A 19,067-nucleotide genomic window follows, 5' to 3' on the forward strand; every position below is an offset into this window, starting at 1 on the left:
GTAGGCAAACACCAATCCCCAAGTCCTCAGAGCATTTCCTGCAATGTCCAGCCCCTTATCCACTGGACAGAATTACCAGGCTAACTGTTCCCACAGGAGTCCCTTACCCTAAATTCCTTGTTGCAAACAGTCCTCACACACTCCTGCATAGGTTCACCACCATGTGCTTAATTTATTTGCAGTGTGCTATAAAAGTCTTTGTTCCCCCACAGCATAGGCCCTTTACCTTCTCCCTAGGTACAGGGAGAGAGAGATCCTCCCTGAGATCTTGGGCTTCTCTGGCCTGTCCTTCTGTCCTTCCACTCCTTCTTCCTTTCTGTCTTTAACTATCCTCAGCTGAAGCAATGAATCACCTTGCTAATTAGTTAATCATCCATCCTTAACCAATTATCTCCTCAGTTTGGGTCATGTGGGGACACTTGCCAAGTGCAGGGAGTGGTGAATCAGCCACTCACACACTGTCACAGAGTGACTTACAGAAACTGAGAACTGCTTGGCCACAGGCCTTGTGGGATGAGGTGTGTCTGTTCTCCCAAGGGCTGATAAGATATTCGGAGTACACAGTTTAAGAGCTTCCCATCTTTTGGCCACCCCTGCTGCATTAAAAGTTCATAAGGCAGCAAAAAGCTGCCTCTGCAGACATCCACCAGCTGTTCCTCTGCACACAGGAACTGTTCCAGCCTTCTGAATAAGTCCAAAGGACAGATTTTTCAAGGCAGACGTTGGGTTTTATCCATCTCTCCCACATTAAAATCTGTGGGGCCTGCACAGCTAAACCATGACTCAGTAGGGTGAGCAGATGTCCTGATTTTATAGGGACAGTCCTGATATTCGGGGCTTTGTCTGATATAGGCACCTATTACTCCCCCAGCCCCTGTCCTGATTTTTCACACTTGCTGTCTGGTCACCCTATGATTCAGCACTTTGAAACGGTGCCCTATGTTCTGCTGGCAAATCAGTGTGGGGACAGCAGTACTGCAGAGCGGGCATTGGGAGTGTCAGATGAAGCGCTGCTATGGGAACAGCTTCCTTATGAACTAGGGAATGAAACTGTTGCATGTGAACCCCTGCCTTTATGGCGAGCGCCATCTGCCTGCCCTCACACTCATTACCTGCCCTCCCCGCTCTTGGTTCAGCAGAGTCTGCTCTCTTGAACAATGGTCCCTCTTGCTGCTACTGATGGCAGAGAGGGAGATTGCAATCTGCTTAGACACCTCACCCTCTGCCCATTTTTGGCTCACACCACCTGCTATGGGCAGGCCACAACCCCCGCCCCCCGAGGCTTGATCCAAACCCTGCTGAAGTTACGGGGTGTGTATGTGTGTCTGTCTTGCCAGGGAATCCAATGGGCTTGAGCAAGCCCCTGGGGAACAGGTTTGTGACTAGCCAAAAGTAGGAGATTTGCCGGGGATGGAAGCCTCTCTATCCCCTGTCGTTTGAGCCCCTCAGTCACCACCGTGGGTCCGACTGCATGGCAGCAGCATCCCCACTTTGTCCAACCAAGGACCACGTTAGCAAACTGCCAGGAGCTCAGGGCTGCAATTAGCATATAGAAAATGGAGCAGGTTGTGGCCACCTTCATCATGCCAACATACCGTGTCCTATCATGATCAGCGCAGCTTGACCACCCTGCAGGCCAGGGCCTAGGAGCTCGTGGGCCACAGTTTTGTCACCAATGGCTGATGAACCAGCAAATGCTGCGGAGTTAGATAACTGCACGACTCATGGTTCCATTCTCCTCTGCACTGTCAGGACTCTGCAAGTTCTTGCCTGATAAAGAAAATGTAGCTCTTGGCAAGCCCTTGCTATTTCAGCTATGGCTCATCAACCATCCTTCTGTCATTATATGCCTTATTATGTGCAATTAATGGACTGACTGAGAGGAGCTACAAAGTCATTCTCTCTGCGAGCTGACTAAGGCAGCTGGGTTACTTCTAGTGACTTTTTAATGTTCATTACCAAATGCAGCTGGGTAAGTGAAAAGGGGAGGAAGGAAAGACTCAACGCAAATGAGTTAGAGAATTCAGAAGTTATGCAAATGTGGCCTTTGTACGCCTCCGGGGTGCAGTGAGACATGAAGCTTCTGCCTTCCCAAGTTTACTTGACTTAAGGGACAACTTAAAATCTAGTCAATTTCAAAAACAAATTAAAATTCTTGAGGTTCTAGCCCCGACCCATTGTCAGTTTGTAGTTGTACCACTACTTTTCCTGTTCAGGAAACTGATTCTACACAGGGGAAAACTGTGAAACTGACCATAGCGAGAGAGTTGTCAAATGTAGAAAGTAACAATAAAGAGTTTTTTTCCCCTTTCTGATCTTAGTCATCTTAGATATTACAAGTAATAGATCCATAAAATTTGTTTTAAAATATGATTTAAGTTAGCATCCCTTTCTGACTTACCTATACCATAGCAATAAGCCACAAGAAGACTTGTATTAGTTATTGGTGCACATCTTGGATGCATTGTAAGTCCAGAAGCCAAGAGTCTTCAGCTGCCCAAGATGTGCACTGATCCCAAACTAAATGCAATGTTTGGATCAAGCAGTTTCTCTCACCTCACTGGTGGTTGCAGGTAAAATATAGTCCTTACTACACAGGTTTCCCCTTAAAGCCTGGGTCTAGTCTCCTCAGTTCAAGTCTGTCTTCCCAGCATTCTTGTTGCTTCCAGCATAGGTGTGGGAGGAGAAAGGCAAAATCATGATGACACTGTCCCTTATTTTATATTCTTAATTTATGCCCCGGGAAAGAAATTAGCCCAAGCATGCCTGGCAGGCCTCGCTGAGTCACAGGGTTGAGCAATCCCCATTGTGTGGTGCTTCTCTTCCGGCATTATAAATCCCTTGTCTACAACTCCCCTGCTGATTAATGGTCATTTAATGCCCGCCTGGATGTGGATCACCTCCTTTGTTGCCACTGAAGAACTAGCAAGGGATGGCTCCCAACTTTACAACATTTTTCCATAACAGCCATACCGCAAAAATCTCATAACTTCATACACACTAATGATATACATATTTTGACAGAACAATCGGTTTCAGCAGCTCATTACCTTTCCTATGATATCTTGCATGGCATATTTTGTACAAAACATATCATAAATACATGACAGTGGTGAATATGGGGGTTCCAAGGTGCTGCTATGAGGTTCTAGCCCCAACCCATTGAGTGCCACAGTAATGCTTTTTTTTTAAAATGGTACCTAGCTTTCCCAGCATTCTCACCCATCCTTTCAGACCATTCCCACCACCGCCACCACCTTCTTGAGGCATCATTGCCACAGCAGATGCTCAACTGTTTCTTGGACTTTGCATGTGTTGCACAACCCCTCTTTGTGTTTGTTTAGTAAATATGAATCCCCATTCTGGTCACAGTGACCTGTTATCCTCTACGTATGGGTACTTCGTGTCTTCTATCATAGCTATTAAGCATATCATTATCCTCAAGTTTAAGACATATTTCATAGAACCTTTGCTCTTTTTTCCTCCTTGGTCCAGTTCTTGCCATTCCTTCTCAAGTTCTCTCTTAATCAAACTTTGGAAGTCCTGTTGACTCCGAGACATCTTTATGTCAACCTCCTTATTTATGAGGTATTTTTCACTGCTATATCTGCCAATTCATTGTCATTCATTTCTGATATGTGCTGGAATCCACACACACATATATATACACACACATAGTTAAAAACAATGTTTCATTGATTAAGTCATTCCTGCTTTCTGAGGCTCTGTTTCTAATTGCTGTTATACCCAATCAAGAGTCAGCTAGGATAGCAGTCATAGTTGGATGTACAGCTCTTATCCAAGTCAGTGCCAACACCATGCTCATCAATCCAGCAGTCAGAATGTCCACAAAATTGGATAGTTTGATAGATCTTAATTCCAAATTCAGGGATATGAAAGGCCATTCCCACTCTGTTGGGATCTCTAGAGCAGTCAGCATAGATTTAGCAATCCTGACTTCATTTGCCATTTATAAATTCATAAACCTTAGTCATCATATTTGATGGTCCTGCTCTTCCTGTATCATTCCAAATCCACAACTGGAGAGACAATCATCGAACTATAGTTTGATTTCCAATGACTAAGTATTTTCACCCAAGTCTTTTACTCACCTTTGGCCCTGTCATAAACATACAGCTAAGGGTAGCATAAAATCCCTCTTTACCCTGAAAAGGGTTAATTCCTCTTTTATCTGTAAAGGGTTAAGAAGCTCAGAGAACCTGGGTGGCACCTGACCAAAAGGACCAATAAGGGGAGAAGATGCTTTCAAATTTGTGGGGGAAGTTTTTCTGTCTGTCTCTCTCGGAGACAGCCAGGACACAGGACAGGAAAATTACATCTCCTTAAGCGTATCTGAACTAAGCATCTAGTATTGCAGAAATAGTAAGTAATAGGAAAGAAATGCGTTAGGTTATCTTTTGTTTTAGCTTGTGAATTTTCCCTGTGCTAAGAGGGAGGTTTATCCCTGTTTTTGTAACTTTAAGTTTTGCCTAGAGGGGAAATCCTCTGTGTTCTTGAGTCTTTTGTTATTCTGTAAAGTATTACCATCCTGATTTTACAGAGGTGATTCTTTTACCTTTTCTTTAATTAAAATTCTTCTTTTAAGAACCTGATTGATTTTTCATTGTTCTTAAGATCCAAGGGTTTGGGTCTGTGTTCACCTGTACCAATTGGTGAGGATATTATTCTCAAGCCTCCTCAGGAAATGGAGTGTAGGGACTTGGGGGGATATTTGGGGAAAGTAGGGCTCCCTGAATGTTTGTTTAAATCACTTGGTGGTGGCAGCGATACTCAGGCAAGGAAGGAGTTTGTGCCTTGGGGAAGTTTTTAACCTACGCTGGTAAAAATAAGCTTAGGGGGGTCTTTCATGTGGGTCCCCACATCTGTACCGCAGAGTTCAGAGTGGGGAAGGAACCTTGACAGGCTCTATTAGCATGTAAGCATTTGTGGCGCCCAGTTACTTCTTGTCTACTTAATTCCCAACAGTTGACATATATTTGTTTAGTACCCTTATCTTCACTATTTCCATTAACCTTAGCTCAAAAACTAAATCTAACAATCTCATTCATAAATTTATAGGCATTTCTCCAGTTGCTACCTGCAGCACATGCAACACTTGTAATAGATTCATAGACTTAAGGTGAGAAGGGACCATTATGGTCATCTAGTCTGACCTCCTGCACAATGCAGGCCACAGAATCTCACCCACCCACTCCTGTAACAAACCCCTAACCTATGACTGAGTTATTGAAGTCTTTAAATTGTGGTTTAAAGATCGCAAGGTGCAGCGAATCCTCCAGCAAGTGACCCATGCCCCATGCTGCAGAGGAAGGCGAAAAACCTCCAGGACCTCTGCCAATCTTTCCTGGAGGAAAATTCCTTCTCAATCCCAAATATGGCAATCAGCCAGCGGCGTATTATTGCCTAGGCCAACAAGGCCTAGGCCTAGGGTGGCAAATTTGCAGGGGCGGCAAATTTATACAGTAATAACAGCATATTTGTAATCACGGCATCAGTGACGCCGCGATTCTTCCAATCACAGCGCGTATTCAAACCACCAATGACGGTGCGATGCCATTTAGTAAACATACTTGCCAGAATCCTAAACGTTAATAGAAAACTAAAACAAGTTAGTGTGGGGCTGAGAGTGGCAATTATTTCAGGGCCTAGGGGTGGCAAAATCATTAATCCGCCACTGCAATCAGCTAAACCCTGAGCATGTGGGCAAGACTCACCAGCCAGCACCCAGGAAAGAATTCTCTGTAGTAACTCAGAGCCCACCCCCATAATACTCACACTAGATGTGAATCGCAGAGCTTGGGTTCTCATTTTTTAAGTGCTGATTTAAAAGCTGAATTAAAAACTTGGCATCCATAATCTATAACTGGTCTTATTAGTGCCCCATACAGCATGAGCAACATATTCTTATCTGCACTCCAGTTGTTCCTAGCAATACTTAAGTAGATGCATCCTATCTTTATAGGTGGTCTTGATATTATCTATATCAAAACAAGCTTTTTGATAGCAGGGACCAGCTTGCTTTCCTAAACTGTGTCAGGGACATCTCAGGGATCAGCACCACTCCATGGACTGGTCGTTAAGAAATGTTGGTCTATATGATCCTTCCAAGTTAGTTTATTATCAAACATAACTGCTAAGAATGTAAAATTTTGAGCTACCTGTATTTTTTCTGTATAGAGATATAGGTTCCATTCTTCCCCAATCTTCCTTTTTGTGAAGATCAGTCCCTTTGTTTTAGCAAGTGAGAACTTAAATCCTCAAGTACCTCCCCATTCTAAAATCCTCCTGAGCACCTGGCTGGTTCTTGCCACAGTTATCTTAAATCTTGCATGTTTGGCCCATATAGCACAGACATCCACAACTAGAGCAAAACCCACTTCTGTCCATACACTCTCCAGGAGACCATTAATCAGAATGTTAAACAGGGCTGGGCTGATAACACTCCCTTATGGAGTGCCATGAGTAAGTTTATAAATATTTGACAAAGCCGCCCCCACCCTGACTTGTATGGTTCTATCACTTAAAAAGTCTCTTGTCCACCAGAATATTCTTCCTCTTATTCCAATTATGGTTAGTTTATACAGAAAGCCTTCCCACCTTAGCATGTCATAAGCTTTATCAGCGTCCAAAAAGACAGCTATCAAAAAATCTCTGTTCCACATGTTCTGGGGTTTTTTTTGTATTTGTTTCTAATCTTTTAATATGATCAGCTGTGCATCTTCCTTTCCTGAAACCACTCTGTACACAGTTTATAATTTCATTTGTTCCCAAGTATGCTTTAATCTCTCATTTATCATTCTTTTCATAATTTTGTCCATACACGATGTAAGGGCAAAAGATCTACATGTATCAGGTCTTGCACATAATTTGCCAGGTTCTCCTATTGGTGTAACCACCACTTGCTTCCATTCTGCTGGTGGTAGTACATTGCCCCCACATATTATGATATAATTTCAATACAACTCAAACTCCCTTCCGGTAGGTGCTGAAGCATTGCATTACATGTGCTATCTTTATCTGGGGGCTGCATTTTTACTTTTATCTATAGCTTTGAGTTCCTGTATACTGAAATTTTCATCCACTACATCATCTTTATATTCTTACCAGCCATGTAAGAGGTCACAGTTTTTCTTCAGCAGACATACTTTATTTGGTCACAAAACTTTAATTTGATTTGTATCACTACTTTTTGGAATTAGGCTAAAATGGCCACTTTTCCTAAATTAGAACTTTCAACTTTATCATTTACTGTAAGAACAGATTGATTTTACTTCTTATCCCATTCATTCTTTTAACTTGTTAATATCTCTCTGAAACCTTTCTCCAACTTTCTCCAACCCTCTTTCTTTGACTTTAATAATTCTTTGTGCCACTGCTTTACATTTTTTACAGATCATTAAGTCCTTGCTATTCATTTACTTTTTGCTTGTTTGTATGCCTTCTTTCTTTGCTGGTTTAGAATCTTCATTCCACCGGGGACCTGAACTTCTGACTTTGTGGCAATTCAATGTCTTATGTATAGCTAGGGCTGGCTGCTTCTAGAACTCCCTTTACTATATTATCATGAATTCCTCTAGGTTATCACTTATACAATTGGTACTTAGATACTCAGCACACTTACTCTTGAAGAGTCCCCAATTTGCTTTTCTAAGGCTCCAGGTAGGAATTCCTTCAGTGTTTTCAACATTACCTTGGCCTTGATATGTAATTAGCATAGGGAAGTGATCACTTCTCATTCCATCTTCTTTATAGATTTTCTAGTTGCAATTACTTGTTATATTCTTTTTTGCAATTCCCAGATCTAAATATGAAATGGTTCCTTCCACCAAATTAAACCTAGTAGGTGCTCCAGTATTGAGCAATGCCAGTGTGTACAAGTCAATGAACTGTTCCAGGCATTTGCCATTACAAAGAGTTTTCCTGCTTCGCCATAATTCATTATGGCTATTAAAGTCTCCACAAATAATATATGGGCTTTTAACACCCTTAACTAACTCTACGAATTCTAGATGGGTTGTAAACATTATAGATTTATATAAACGTACTCTAATTTTGCAGAGGAATCTCACTGTTGTACTCAAAACTTAAGTTTGGTACATCTATTTCATCTATTGTATTATAAATATACAGACCCTTCCTCCTCTTATTTCTCTATCATGTCTGCTTACATCATATCCTGAAAGTCTAAACATGAGCTCTCACTAACCATGTTTCTTGTACACATATCACATCAGGTTTGTTTTCCATTTCAAAAACAGTTTTCTTTAATTCTTGACCATGTGTCATTAAACTATGTGCATTCCAGAAAAAAAAGTTAGAACCGGGTTATTAAACTACATTACCACCTTCATTTAAAATTGCATGAATGCAGTCTATCGAGAGCTTGCCTATATACAAATACTTTTCTGCCACTTTTGTTATGTTTATTCTTTCAGTTTTCATCCCTGTCTGTGAAGTGCAATTACCTCCATCATAAATGCTATTAATCTCTGCCTACAAGCAATACATCTTCATCTATTCCCCTTATATTATCTTTCCTGCCTTGAGCTGCGTGTTGGTGTACCAGTACCCTTCCCTCACCACATTCCACTGTAAACCTCTTTTAGTAACTTCTGCATAGGATATTTTATGGATAGTTAATTTTCTGTATCTCTCTAGGTTGTTCCACTGCCACACACCCTTTGTATGCTGCACTATGCTTATCTCCCAAACTGCTGCATTTTACTGCTGTTCCTTCCATACAGTTCTCGTCTGAGTGGTCTCTTCCATATTTACCACACCTCATCTTTCCTGTACAGACAGCCATCAAATGCCCAAATCTTTGATATTCATAGGATGTCAAAGGAGCCAAGATATAGTATATCAGCTCTTCTGGGTTAAACCATATATTAACCCCATCAGGTAACACTGACCTTTAAATGTTACTCAGATGGCTGTGCACAGTTTAGGTTCTCCCCCTCTCATGCTAATCAGTCACTTAACAGCACACGGTCCTCACCTATTTCCCTCTTAATTTTGTGCTCAGTCGTGCCTAGTGGAATCCCATACATTACCCCTCTTGCTTCTGTCAGACATTGGGTGATAGTCAAATAACTTTTATTTTCCCTAAAATTGTAGTTTTAAGAAGTTTTTTTAGCCTGTTCCTTATATGTACATTCTATTAAAAAGTCTCCACCCTGCATTCTTTTATCTCTTAGTATCTCTCTGATACTTCACCTAATCCATTCCACTGTTTTCAAATGATTAACATCTTCTGCTCAAGATTTGATAATTATATTAACCCTTTCCCTTACTCTCTTTTCCATCCCTCTGCTCCCTCTTCCTCAGAGATATTTCTATTCCCTTTTTCTTCTTCCTAATCTGAAGCCATCTTTATCCCTTGCTTTTCTGCCATCATTTTCCAGCATAACTTCAAGCCTCTCCCTCTCAGCCTGTATCTCCAGCTCTGTTCAGCAAGCCACCAGCCCAAACCACCCCCTGAGTTCCCAGCCCCAACTCTCAGTCCTGCCGGCCAAACCTGTCCCAGCCTCCCCACCCTGGTTCTGTTCTCAGCTTTATTGCTTTGTACAGACCCAGCCTGCTGCTTCCCAGCTGAACTTCATCTTCCATTAGGCTTTACTGATCCCTGGCTCCACTCCAGGTGCAGCATGTGAGGTTAATTGACCTAACAACCTGCTCTGCCTTGTTATGTTAGTTAAAATCATTGGGCCAAATTCATATAAATGGGTTTAAGCTCTCTGAACTGAAGGGCTTTGCGCTTGCTTACACTGGTGCTGGATTTGTACTAATGACTGCAACCCGGAAATCTGCCTTGCGGAACTAACCCCAGCCAACCAGCTGTTACCAGCTTTGAAGCCAAAGGGAGACCACAGGAATCTGCCTAAAATAATCTGCACCCATCTCAATAGCGAAAAGGTTTTTGCGATTGGAGTTTTAACTAAAAGGTTGGTGGGGCCTGTCACGGCTGCAGGGCAAGCTGTGTCCCTGATCTGACTATGCCCCATCAGGCTTCATGCTTTTGCCTCTCCTGGGGTGGAATTCCACAATTCTTCCACTCTCAGCCTGAGTGTAAGCAAGGCCTATGTCTACATTACACAGCTTTTAGTGACATGGCTGTGTCACTACAGCCAGGCCGCTAAAAGTCGTGCAGTGTAGCTGCTGTTCGTCGGCTCTCCTGCTGACAAAAAACTTCCACCCCCAACGAGCGGCATCCGCGTTGTCAGCAGGGGAGCGCTCCTGCCAACAATGTGGTGTTCACACTGGCACTTGTCGCAGCAAAGCTTTTGTTTTTCAGGCAGGGGGTGGGGGGATTAATACCCCTGAAAGACAAAAGTTTTGTTGTTCAACTGCCAGTGTAGACGTAGCCTTACGCTATGGGGTTATGTTGCTATAGTACGGTGACATACCTGTAGCCTGTATAGTCTCCGTAGTGCTGCCATAGCCTTAGGTCAGGCCCTGTGCTACAGCACCTCGGGTATCAACTGAGCTTGCCCAGCAGGTCTGAATTTGGACACCTGCAGTTCATATCTTTGGTCGTCCATGAGCAATGGTGTCCAGTGACAGACATCTTAAAAGCAGTGTATTGATTATTGCAACAATAGGAACAAATCATTCAGAGAGAGGATTTTAAAAGCAAACAGTCTACATGCCTGTCTCTCTTATCTGAGGCTTACCATCCCCTGATGATAAACTAGGCAGGCTTAACTTCTTCAGACCCCTCTGTGGGGGCTTGTGCCTTTTGTCTGGTTCCCCAGAACAATGACCTCCCTCCCCATCTCTTGAGAGAGGCCTGTCAGAGTTTCTGTGTTCTCCTGGGTTTTGGCCCTTCTGGACAAAACTAGAGTTGCACATTGTCTGGGGAGAAGGTAAAGCCTTGAAAGTCAACAGTCCTGGCACTGTTCCTTAACCCCCCTCACATTTACTATGAGGTAGCGTATCTTGAATCATTCTTTCACTTTCTTATAGCCCCCTATTAAACTAAACAAACAAGTTTATACAGTAAGCATCCCAATAACCAGCTCAACATACAGCATTCATAAGTATTACACAGCAGCTCCAAATCCCTCACAGGACCCGTTCACAATTAATAGAAAAATATGGATTTATTTCCATGTTCGAGCCCAAGAATAAGTGCAGAAATGCTAGCATTACCAATGCACAGAAGAGGTCAGAAGCTAATAAGACAGGTAGCATTCACAGAAAGGGAACGTATTCTCATGGGTACAGAGCAGGATTAGAAGCTGGAAAGAGAAAGCTCCCCTTCTTAAAACTCTTCTGTGCTCTCTGTACATTATTTTCTATTCAGACTGTAGGCTGGGAACTACAGTCCAAATTCTCACTGGATTTCAGAGTAGAAGCCTCAGGATAAGGTCTAAATGCTGCCTCCAGGTGAAAAATCCCTATGGAGTGATAAGTGCAACTCTGACCCACCTACCCCCAAAACATCACTTCAGCAAAGGTCCTCGGCAGGCAAGGATTTCCAAGGGCTTTTAGGCGTATTTCAATGAAAGCATAATGGTTATATTCCATCTGAGGGCCAAATTCTGCTCTCAGTCACACAGGTGTAAATCCATATTGACTCTACAGATGTTAATGGCACTACTCCAGATTCACACCATTTCAACAGAGAGCAGAATTTGACCATAAGGTAAAGTTGCACAATATCAGCCCTGTCTTTCCCTGCCCTCATTCACAGCTTCTTTTTTCAGCTGAGGGGGATTTTTCACAGTGCCACACAGAAAGAAAAGCAAAAGCATCTGTCTTCACATTAACCCAAAGGAAAACTTGAGACAGAATTTTTCACTTCAGCCAAGACATCTTCTTAATACTATTCAAGCTGGGAGCATCTTCAGGGCTTTGTTGTCTTAGTCAGAAAGTAATGCTCTAAAGGTTGAGTTTTAATATTAAAAAAAAATTCTTTGAACTCCTAAGATTTCTTGGTGTGTGTGTGTGGCTCCTGATAGAGATACTCATTTGAAGAAGAAGAAGAAGAAAAAAATCTATTCCCTCTTGGTTTGTGTCACTGCTTGATTGCGCTGCAGTTTTACCAGGGAAATTATCGGTGGGGAAAAGGAGTTAGACAGCATTTCCCTGACAGCGGCTTGTCAGCCCTGTTCTTTTAGTGTCAGGGAAAGAGCTGCATTTCATGTCTTCAAAGCACCATTCTGACACCCCAGAGGAAAAACACACACACACACGCCCTACTTCCTCAGCACAGATACAGCTATACAGCCACACAGCCTACTCTCCAACAACAACAACAAAAAATACAGCCACACACTCACTACATGCACACCTACATCCTACTTCCTCACAAACACCTTCTGCACACGGTTACACAATTATAGAGCTAGATGGTTCTTTAAATCCTCATTGAAAGCTCATCAGTGGCAGCTCCCAGAGCTGTTATGCTTTAAGTAGGCAACGTGCCCTACCAAACACTGGGGAAGTACACACAAAAGGGAGTAGTAGCAACAACTGTTGTAAGGTGCAACATATGCGCTCAACCTCCACAATCATTCAACATCATTGGTTGGTGCTGAGGTGTGGGGGAGTTAGGCATGGTTCTCACATATTCTTGACAAGATATGTGGACTCTCAGTCCATATAAATAGTAGACTTTTAAACAACTACTGATACCAAGAGGCTTACATACCACTTGAGTTCCAGCTTTGTCTCTTGTTTGTCTGGAATGCAAAAAAACACTAAGAGGTATTTAGTGGCTGAATAATGTACTGCAAGTGAATAACAAACAATTACCTACCCTGTACCCAATCAGCCCCCTCGTGCATATACATTATTATACAGTCTTCAGTTACATATCTTTTAGTTCCAATTTACTTCCCCTTCCCCTCAACATTTGAATCACGCAGCTCCTTCCTTCACATTGCCTGGGCCCAGCATGCAGGGTGCTGAAAGCACAGGACAGACAGGGTAGCTGCTCCCAGTTCTGGAGCCTGACTCTGGTATGGCCTGCAGCAGCCCAGACTCCAATTGCAGGGATAGTACTGCTGAGCCCCAGGTTGGAGCATACTCCATGTGAATGGAATCTTTGGGGCAATATAGCGACACACTAACAAGTTTGTAATCATGTGCTACTCCTGAGGGAATTCTGTGCCACTGTGTGTGCACAGAATTCATGTTCCACATAGATTTCTTTGCTTCCTTGCAGAAAATGATGGGGAAGCAAAGGGAAGGTGCAAAAGCAGTCACATGCCCCTCCCCCGTAGTGCGGGCATGTCATTTTGGGCGCCCGGAGTAGTTGGCAGATAAGTAAATAACTGCAAGGCAGTGCTGGGAACACCCCAGCTTGTGGCTCCTACCCTGTACCAGGCTCAGCTGCTAGTCCCAACTAGGCTGGGGGCAGGGGAGGACAAGACTTCCTCTCCCCCTGCAAGGAGCAGCCGGGCCAGAACTGGATTACTCCCTCCCGCCCACACACACACAAACCTCTCCAGCTGCAGAAAGCTCCACACTTCTCAGCTGCAGGGGGAGGAGTCACTGTACAGGGAGCTGCTCCACCATCTGCCCAATCCCCATGCATGTCAACCTCCCTAAACCCCTACCCCATCAAGTCTCACCTCCTGAATCCAGAGCCCCCCATATTCAGACTCTCTGTGAGCCCCACTGCTCTGCATCCAGACGCCTCCATACCCAGACCCCCAACCCCTCACACCCAGAACCCTCCCACTGAGCCCCGCAGACCTGAACCCTCACCCCACCAAGCCTCATCCCCTGCATCTGGAACCCCCAGCAACCAGATCCTTCCCCACTGCGGAATCCCATCCCCAGATTCCCCCTGCATCCAGATCCCCACAGATGCAGCTAGACCACCCCTTGCTGAGCCCCCTACAATCAAATCCCACCCCAATGAGCCCCACCCCCTGCATCTGGACTACCCTTATGAGCCCCTTGAACCCCCATTCCACTGAGCCCCAACCAGCTGCCCCCAGACCTCCACACTGCCAAGCCCCACTCCAGGACCCATACCCCCCTGCTGAGCTCCCCACATCCATATACCCCTTGCCAAGCCTCATCTCCCCATACCCAGACACCTCCCCTCCCCCTGCTCAGCCCCAACCACCCTCATCTGGACCCCCTGCAGAGTTCCATTCTCCTTGCACCCAGAACCCCGCCATCCCAATGAGCCCCTGTGCATCCAGATCCCTCGGCAACCAGACCCCCAACCGAGCTGCCCACACCCAGATTGCCCCATACAGAACCCTCTCACCCGACCCACAAATCACTTCACTCACCCATGAAATGCAGTCATTGCTATAGTGGAAGACAGCAAACCAGCGTATTGCACAATGGTGGATGGGAGAATAGTTCTACTGAGAACCCTGAGACAGTCTCTTTTTCTTGTGAGAAGGGCCATACTGATTGTGTCAAAGCAGAGGATTTTCCTGCACTCCTACCCTGCTTCTCAACTGCTGCCCTTCCCACACCACTCTACCCTTGAGGACTTGGAACTCCCCTTCAGAACTGTTTTTTTCTCGAGTGAAATAGCTGCTTCATCTTCAATACCTTTATTTTTATACCCACCCATTTCTCTCTCCCTCAAAATTAAAATACATAGAACCAAGGAGAGACAAGGTGGGTGAGGTAACATCTTTTATTGGACCAACTTCCGTTGGTGAGAAAGACAAGCTCTTGAGCTTACACAGACCTCAAGAAAAGTCCTGTGTAACCTTGGAAGCTAGTCTCCCTCACCAACAGAAGTTGGTTCAGTAAAAGATATTACCTTGTTCACCTTGTGTCTCCAATATCCTGGGATCAACACAGCTACAACACCTTTGCATACATACACCCAAGGACCAGCATTTGTTCAAGACCTTTTTGGGGCTGGTGGAGACAGGGACCCAGTGTGCAGCTGGATTCAGGTCATCATCCACTGATGATGGTTCCCAGGCAACCAAGATGCTTAAGGTCCAGGTGGTAGTTACAAGGAATAGTAGCTTTTGAAACCAAAAATATACATATTTTGTCAGTTAGTGTCAGGACTTCTCTTGAGACAGGCGGGTGGATCAAAAGGAAACTCTGTGGAGGGTTGATTAGTCTGTATGTAAACAGGGTAGGCTGGTGCCCTGCTACTTGGGGACTTGCACTATTTTTCTAAGCTCTTATAATAATTTTTCTAGAACCACCTTTCATCTAGGACCTTAAAGCGGTATGCAGAAAAGTAAATAAGACACACAACACCCGAGGAACTGATCAGATACCACGGCAATGGGAAGGAAAGTAAATGGTGTCAGACCTACTCTACAATTGGGGAAACTGGAAGCAGGGGCACATGACTTCCCTCAGGCTACCCTGTGAGCAAGTGGCAGATTGAAGATTAGAATCCTAGAGTTCTAAGTTACAGGGTGTCTCTTAACTGCTCAAACCAATAGATAATACTGATTCCCTGGTCTTTTCTGTAATGTTTTGTGGGTCTTATGGCCAAATTCATCCCTGTGCCAGAGTCAAACTCAGCAGAGGGACAGAGGCGTGTGTGTGGTGACAGAGGGTTTACATCACCTTTGTGCCTCACCTATCATGGGCTGGCTGCCTTGTGCCCAGCTACCACAGTCCGTAACAGCTCTTCTGGTAACCAGGAGTAACTAGGACATTGGATGATGCTGGCCATACCTCCCTGCCAACTCCATTACCCCTGTCATCCTGTGCTCCACCCCCCAAAGAGAAGGTTCCTACAGAAGGTGGCCCAGAGCCAGCTATGCCTAGCAGGGACTTCCTTGGGGTGAAAGTGAGCCTGTAGGGGCCGGTACTCCATACCAGTAAGAACCCGCACCAGCCCATACTCAGCCCACATTAAAGTGCTGCCGCGGCAACACTTTAATGTCTCTGCCCCTTTTGCCTCCTCTGTCGGGGACCCTGCCGGTAGGGTCTGCACCTGCAGGATCGCTGACGGGGGAGACAGGGGGAGGAGGGGAAGGGGCAGCAATGTTAAAGTGCTTTAATGTTGCTGCACCCCCCCGCCCCCGTTGGCGGGGCTGTTGATGGGGTGGGGGCAGCAATGTTAAAGTGCTGTTGCGGCAAAGGACCCTGCAGTGCTTTAATGTCCTTGCCCCTTTTGTCCCCCCAGCTGCTGATGGGCAGCGGAGGGTGGGGGGCAAAGGGAGCATCTGCCCTGGGGCCGGCGATTTAAAAGGGCCCAGGGCTCTGGACGCCATGCAGCAGCGGTCTCCGGTGCTCCAGGCCTTTTAAATCAACACAGGAGCCCTGGGGGGTGCAGGCCAAAGGCTGGCTGGGGGATGCTGACCCCCCAGCCCCGTACTGGTAAGTGTCCAGTTACTTTCAGCCCTGAACTTCCTCCTAGGTCAGAAAAAAGGCTGTTTTCCAAAGTGAAATTTCCCTTCTATTCTCAAACAGTTGCACAGGTGCAAAGATCCAACCTCTAAACAACACTGCCATAACAGGTTTACTCACTTCTTCCTGGAAGAGGAACAAAGGTGTGAGGTGTGTCTTACAAACCAGGAAGTTTTTAGCACAAGCCTCTGAGGCTTACAGACAAAGCATTGCTGTGGTGTGGGCAGAAGGTGGCTGTAGCAATCAAACATGTTCATGTTTATTCTCCCTCACCAATTTTTTGCCACAGAGAAGCTGGACCATGGAGCTGTGAATGTTCATCTTCTCAAAATGGAACTTCTGCATTTCGTTTCACAGCAAAGTTGTTTGGAAATTGAATATTATGTTGTAATAAAAGGAAAAAAGTGAAAATTGGGAAAAATGTTTTATCTGTTGATCAAATTGAAATGTTTCAATTGACATTAAAACAGCATTTTTGGAATTTCATTTCATGGGAAAATTTAGAAGTTTGGTATGATCCAGAGTGAAGACAATTTTCAAAACATTTCCAATCAGCGATAGTTAAAATGCTCGGCATGTCAGAAAGCTGGCGGCGCTGAGCATGTGAAGATGGAGCACTTTTGGAAGTTGTCAGCCTCAGCAAGAAAGATAAACAGGCTCCGCGCCCTGTTTGTTCTGCAAATAAACAGGAGCTGAAAGTAGGGATGGGGAAAGCAGTTGGGAAAGCAGTTTGGCAGACAGTAAGACTCCCCTTTAGCCTATTAAATACTTAGCTGTTGCCAGTGGTACTACACGATGGAGTCTGCAACTTCTCCTTGGAAACAGTTGGGATAACTTTAACAGTCTCCATCAGAGAGGCTGTTCTCATGATATTTTGAGATGGTAATGAAGTGCCAGAATTCCCAACAAAAAGCCTATTCTCCAGAGATTCCATCCAACGTAGCTATAACGCTCTGAGCACCCTCGGTTCTGGGACAGAAGAAGTTTGGACAGTTTGGAGGCACATCCCAACAATCTAAGGTGAACTCTGAACAGGACAGGACTTAGGGAAAACGGCGCCCTGAACCCAGCTGCCTCCCCACTCATCCCCCATTGCCCCTGGTCTCCATTGCTTCCCATAGCCCCCCGCCCATCCCCTATTACCCCTGGCACCGTTGCCTTCCATAGCCTGCCACCCATCCCTCATTGCCCCTGGCCCCATTGCTTCCCATAGCCCCCCGCCCATCCCCCATTACCCCTGGCACCGTTGCCTCCCATAGCCTGCCACCCATCCCCCATTGCCCCTGGCCCCCATTGCAGTGCTTAATTTGTGCCGAGGCTGAGCCCTGGCATCTCTAGGCTTGGCAGTTCATAGCCCCAGCATTTTGAGCTCCTGGCCAGCTGTTTGCCTGCCCCCTGCCCCCTGCCCCCATTGCCCTGAGCTCCCTTCCCATGACCTCACACCCCAGGCCCATCCTGCTCATTGCCTCTTGACTATGGCACCCCCCTGACCACAGTGCCCTGGGTGGTTGCCCACATTGCACAACCATAAGGCTGGCCTGACTCTGAACTTCTTGGGATTCACCCATCACAAGCAGGAAGTGCTGCAGAGCTGAAGTGTTATAGTGCTAGGCAAGAGGTAGATAGCATTAGTGAACTTTGAAGAGAAAAGGACTCAGTTATGGCTCCTCAACAAGATGGAAGTTTAATCCAGTGTGAGGCCAGTGGGTGGAGCACAGTGAGGGACCCCGAGGCAAGCAAAGGGCACCTTCCCCCAACTGCTGGCAGCCATCCAGAAAAGTACATTAAAAGACCTTTGCAATGAGTCCAGGTGACCAGACCCTGGACAGGCACCTTAGTATCAGAGTAAGGACTAGAGAGATTTTTGTTAAGGGCATGCACCGTATTCCCACTGGAGAAGTGGAGTAGGATGGGAATGGATCAGGTGTTCAAGTCCCATATCCTGACAGCCGCTGCACAGATCACATCAAAGCCAGCAAACAACGTAGGAAGTGCAATCTCCTTAGAGCTAGGCTCCCCAGTTAGTAATTAGCTCCTGCTTAGAAACACAGGCCTTAAAAAAGCCCTGTCACATCCAATTCTGAGCACCTGTATGACCCGATAACCATAACCTCGCTTGAGCAGCTTCAGCCGAGTCAGGCGGCAAAGTAAATACCTCAGCAGCAGCAGAGGATGATCAGTCTCTCCCTTGGAGTTCAGACCATGGCATCAAGGCTGGAGGAGCTTTTTATAGATGTTATAAAGTGAGAGTTCTGTAAGGGTATGTCTACATTGCAATTAAACAGCTGCCTCGGGCTGGCTGGGCTCAGAGTTAGAGGCTGTTTAATTAGGGTTCAGATGTTGCGGCTCAGGCTGCAGCCTGAGTTCTGGGACCCTCCCAGGGTTCTATAGCCCAGGCTCTAGCTCAAGCCTGAACATCTACACCACAATTACAGCCCCTTACTCCGAGTCCCATGAGCCCAAGTCGCTGGGATCTAATTGCAGTGTAGACACACCCCAAGTGAATCCAGACAGAATCTGAGTCCAAGCAAAGTGTCACATATGGATACCATTGAGATAGCAAAGATTAAAACCAAGCGTGGACCAGGGTTGCATCAGCCTTTCCTGAAAAGCCTCTTGATCAACAGCACCTTGTTCTTACCAATGTCAGGCTCCAATTAACAGTATGCGTCAGTGATAGAGGGGTCTGCCAGTTAGTTATTTTTTTCATGCCTCAGAAGTCAGGTCTGCACACAGTG

At 45.4% G+C, this 19,067-nt stretch overlaps 1 long non-coding RNA gene across 2 annotated transcripts in view; it reads right to left on the reverse strand.

Moving 5' to 3' along the window:
- The window catches only part of LOC120391622, a 38,925-nt gene extending 20,313 nt beyond the window's left edge, over nt 1–18,612 (reverse strand). Inside the window, exon 1 of one of the 2 annotated variants that reach the window (XR_005591417.1) lies at nt 18,485–18,612. This is a non-coding gene — a long non-coding RNA (uncharacterized LOC120391622). Of the gene's footprint in view, nt 1–8,801; nt 8,898–18,484 lie in introns of those variants that run through there. The other variant, XR_005591416.1, reaches the window with a different exon arrangement.
- Between the last annotated feature and the right edge of the window lie 455 nt (nt 18,613–19,067).

The sequence above is a fragment of the Mauremys reevesii genome, linkage group 1 (assembly GCF_016161935.1).
Source record: "Mauremys reevesii isolate NIE-2019 linkage group 1, ASM1616193v1, whole genome shotgun sequence".
Lineage (NCBI taxonomy): Eukaryota > Metazoa > Chordata > Testudines > Geoemydidae > Mauremys > Mauremys reevesii.